The sequence below is a fragment of the Nannospalax galili genome, unplaced genomic scaffold (genome assembly GCF_000622305.1).
Source record: "Nannospalax galili isolate Female #2095 unplaced genomic scaffold, S.galili_v1.0 scaffold859, whole genome shotgun sequence".
NCBI classification, from domain to species: domain Eukaryota; kingdom Metazoa; phylum Chordata; class Mammalia; order Rodentia; family Spalacidae; genus Nannospalax; species Nannospalax galili.
Genome location: NW_008342889.1, coordinates 372,442 through 377,543, shown reverse-complemented (window position 1 = coordinate 377,543; position 5,102 = coordinate 372,442).

Sequence of the window (5,102 nt, the reverse complement as noted above, 5' to 3'; positions counted from 1 at the left end):
ATGACAGAGTTCCACAACTGGTCACACACACAGAATAAATGTCTGAGAGGTGCCCAGTCCTAAGTGACGCATCTAGAACAGAACCTCTCTACCCAAGTCTCATGGAACGCAGCAGAACAGTGAAGCTGCCTCATACAACAGAGTGCAATGCACACAGAAGGCCACAACTGGCCAAATATTAGAGAATAAGAGACTGTAGAGTGTGTGCCCGTGGATAGGACTCCTATATTCAACCTCACCCACCCATGGCTCAGGAACCAATGTAGAAGTGGGGGCAGAAAGATTGTGAGAGCCAGGGTTGGTACATGAACGTAAGAAAACAGAGGATCTCAGGCCTTTGGAAACTTGCTCATATGAACTTGCAACAAGGATGACAACATACACAAGGCCCATGCCGACTCAATAAGACACAAACCGAGCATAGAACTGGAGAAAAGGGCAGCAGGCCCCAACCTTAGTCAAGGAACTATTGGCAACTGATAACTTCAGGATGAGGGAGAGTTGATCCTCTTCAGGGGAGTGACCCTTGATAGACTGATTAGACTTCAGTGAATGAACTTGCACTGAGGGACATCTGGGAGCAGAAACTTGACTCAATGGGCCTTAACATATAGGACAGAATGCATGAAATTTGTTGGGGGGTACATATAGGGGAAGGGGTCTTAATTTGATTAAGAGCTAATATACAAAATGCACAAAAACAATAAAATATACATAATATAAATTCCAGAGTTAAAGAACTCGGTGATTAAACAAAAATGTCATAAAGTTTTCAACAGATTCAGTCAAGCAGAGGAAAGAGTCACTGATCTTGGAGAGGGATCATTTGAAATCATTCAGTTGAAAAGTTGACAAGATGGCTCCACAGATAAAATGCTTGCTGCTAAGCCTGTCAACCTGAGTTCAATCCCCAGAACCCACACAGTAAAAGGAAACAACTGATTCCTACAAGTTGCCCTCAGACCTGCACACATGCATAAATACCACTAAAACTCAAGCGCACCACACACACACACACACACACACACACACACACACACGCCACAGACAAATAAATGAATGAATGAAAAAAAATTTTAAAGAAGGATGAAAATGAGTGGAAGATTTATGGAAAGTATAATAAACCATCAAGCAAGCCAATATTGACACTGTGGAAGTGATAGAATGAGAGGCGAGGAAAGTTATTTGCCTGGTCATGAGTCAGTGATAGAGTGCTTGTCTAGTATGTGCAAGGTCCTAGGTTTTATCCAAGTTCCTTACAAAAAGTGAATTAGTGAATGAATGAAGGCTGAGAGGTAACTCAGTGATAGAGCACTTTCCTGGTGCATGCAAAGCCCTGGTTACAATCCTAGTCAAGGAAGGATGGAAGGAGGAAAAGAAAGAAGAAAGAGAAGAAGAAAAGAGAGAGGGAGGAAGAGAATGAGGGAGAAGAGGAAAGAAAGGACAGGGCATAGTGGTGTTTTCCCATCATCCCACTACATGAGAGGCTGAGACAGGAGAATTGCTCATTGGAGACCAGCTTAGGCTATATAGCTCAACCTTGTCAATAAATACATAAATGGTGAGAAACTTCTCAAATCTGGAGAAGGAAACAAGCATGAAGATTAGTGAAGATTCATGAAGTCCAAAGAACTCAAATAGATGAAAAAAAAAATTTTTAATGTGTGTATGAGTATATTCCTGCATGTACGTAAGTGCACCCGTGTTGTGCAATACCCTCAGAGGTCAGAAGAGGGTAACTCCCTGGAGATGGAGTTACAGATGGTTGTTAGCCACCATGTGGGTGCTGGGAATTGTACCTGGGTCCTTGCAAGAGCAGCGAGTGCCCTTAACTACTGAGCCATCTCTCCAGCCCCATAAACAAAATATATTTAAAAAAGAAATGTTAAAGGACATTCTGTTACTTATTTTGTTTGTTGTGTTGTGTCAAGACAGGATCTTGCTCTTTTTAACTGCATATATTTGTTTATTGGGGAGGGGAGGCACTTGGGCACGTGCATGCCATAACACACACATGCAGGTCACAGAACAGTTTGTGGAAGTTTGTTCTCTACCAACTCAAGGACCAAATTCAGGTCCTTAGTCTTGGTGACAACTGTCTTTGCATGCTGAGCCATCTTGCCAATCCCTTGTCCCAAACTTGATCCTTTTCCCTCAGCCTCTCCAGTGCTTTACGGGCATGGATCACTACTTCCAGCTGCTGAAGGAAATTCTTCAAGTTGAAATAAAGTATTCTATCAACACTAAAATAAGAGAAACTATAAAAGTATCCAGTAAAATTCCAAATGCAGTCAGACTACAGTGGTAGCGCACAAATCACCCTCAGCTCAGTAAAATACCAAGTACTGCCAAGCATGGTGGTGAATAACTGAAGGGATATCCACTTGGGAGATGGAGGTAGGAAAATAAGAAATTCAAAGTCATCCTTGGCTACATGGTGAGTTTGAGACCAGCCTGGGCAATTTGAGATCTTCAAAAACAAGTAATAGGGGATGGAGAGATAGCTCAGTAGTTAAGAGCAGTTACTGGTCTTCCAGAGGACCCAGCTTCAGTTCCCAGCACCCACGTGGTGGCTAACAACCATCCTTAACACCGGTTTCAGAGGTTCAGATGCCCTCTTAAGGCTTTCCTGGGCATTGTATGACATGGGTGCACTTACATACATGTAGGCAATACATGTAAACGCATAAAAAATAAAAATAATACATCATTTTAAAAATGTTTTTATTATTTTTATGTGTATGCCTGTATTGCCTGTATGTATGTAAGTGCACCCATGTCATGCAATGCCTGCAGATGACAGGTTTGCTTAGCAGGCTCCTGCCTAGTAGCTTTTTATTTTTTAATTGTTTTTTAGAAGAAGCATTTCATTACAGCTTTAACATACTCAATAACAGTTTCCAGAGCAAAGATACACCTCTTTCAAAAGTGGCTATAAATTTTTTAGGTTCGCTGTTAGATTAATACAGTTATACATATTAATACAATATTGAACTCAGTATAAGACCTGTAAGACATAAAATTGAATGAGTTTGAATGAGTTTTTAACCTTTAAAAAAGATTTCCATTCCATTTTAAAATATACTGTTTCTTACAGAAAGACTAATTTTTTGCTAATAACATGGAGATGTTGGCACATGCATCTCTCATCTGTATGTATCTGATTATTACTAGTCATAATCTGTTGCACTCAGATCCTTGGCACCTGTGTATGTCTATAAAGTCATCAAGTAGATTTCAATGGTAATGTTTATCACTTCTACTAATTAACATGACATAAATGTTTACGCTTCCTCCTCAAATATAATTCATTTTTTTTAATTTGTTGATTTGTGTGTGTATCACATTGCTTTTTTAAAATAACTAAAAACATAACAAAACTAGAATGTGTGGTATGGTGGTTTATCTATAATCCCAGCACTTAGAAGACTGAGGCAGGAGGATCAAGAATGTCCTTGGATTTTTGAGACATTCAGTCTCAAAAAAAAAAAAAGATAAACAGAATCCATGCACAGCTTAGGGTTCTGAGGATCTGGATTCAAGTCTTTATGTTTGTGGGACAAGGACTAAAGGTATCTCCCCAGCCTACAATGGAACTTTTATGTGTACACATTTAACTAATTGAAATGTTGTGTATATATTGGCAGTCACTTGTACTGAGTACAGTCAAGTTGAAAATATATTGGCAAGCCTAAAGAAACTTATTCCAATAATTATCAAGATGGTCATAAAGAAAAGGAGAAAAAACAAATCTGATGCTACATCTGACCAGACATGTGAGCCATGATGTGTTTGCCAACATTCTTGAAGAGAAGTTGAAGAATCACCTAAAAGTGAAGAAACCAGTGACTAACAAAGGGTTATAGGAACCGACACATAGTTGTACCAACAGAAGCAGATGCCAAGTACTTGATTGGGTTTTAAGATTACCACAGGTTTATTTCAGTATGTGAGTTTTTTCACTTGGGTTCTGAATTTGATTCTTCATGTGAAACTTTACTGAAGTGGTTTTGAAGAAATTTTTTGGTTTTGGTGGTAGTAGTGCCTTCACTTTGTCTGCTTTACCTTTTGAGATAGTGTCTTGCTGTGTTTACCGGGCTAGCCTCAGACCTCTGACCTCATGTGGTGCCCCTGCCTAGGTCTCACAAATAGCTGGAACTACAGGTGTGCACCACACGCTGCCTCTGACGTGCGCTTCCCTCCTCCCTTTCTTTTTCCCCTTTTTGTTTTGTTTCCTGAGACAGAGTTTCATGCAACCCACGCTATCCTAGAACTCACTATGCAGCCCAGACTGGCCTTGAACTGCTGTGCCTCAGCCTCCTTAGAGCTAGGATTGCAGGCAGGTACCACCATGCCCACCCTTGAAACACACTTTTTATCTGTCACCTGCCCTTTTCACATAAGTTCTTTAGTCAGAAACAGCGGGGCAACGATCTGAGTGGCGTGATGCTGGATGCCTATCTGAATGATGCTGAGGGCTACTAGATTTCACACTGTCTCCGAAGGACACTTCCTTAACCCTCTTTGGTGTCTCTATCCACTGTGGCTTCAACTTCTGATTGCTGCTCTGTTAAGGTCACCACACCTCTCCACCTCCCGGAATATTCTGCCTGGAAACAGGGACAAGTGGGATGCAGGGGGTAGGCAGTGACTCTGTCTAAACAGCATTCCTGGAAGCAAATGAGCCCACCAGTGTGGCTGCTGGTGAGGGGTAAAGCTATGAGGTCCCTCAGGATAGCAGACACCATCCAGACAACCAAAGGGAGCTGGAACTCGGTTACTTCTAGCTTGCTGGTGCAATCAAGCAGCAGACAGAGGGTTCTGTCCATCCCTCATCTCTCTATAAACACAGCGAACTTTAACTAAGTATTTCCTGTTGAATAAATTTGAAATACCTTGAGTTGAGATACTCTTCTCTAATTTTTCACTAATAATATGTTCTAAATGCCTCAAAGAATGTTTAGGACATTAGTAGCCCATCAGTATATATTTGATAATTTTGATAATGTTATACAATGTTGATTAGTACTGTATTGATTAGAAACCTTACAATCAATTTTTGAAGATGAATTTTAAAATAAATTACTGGATTGGGAGTATAG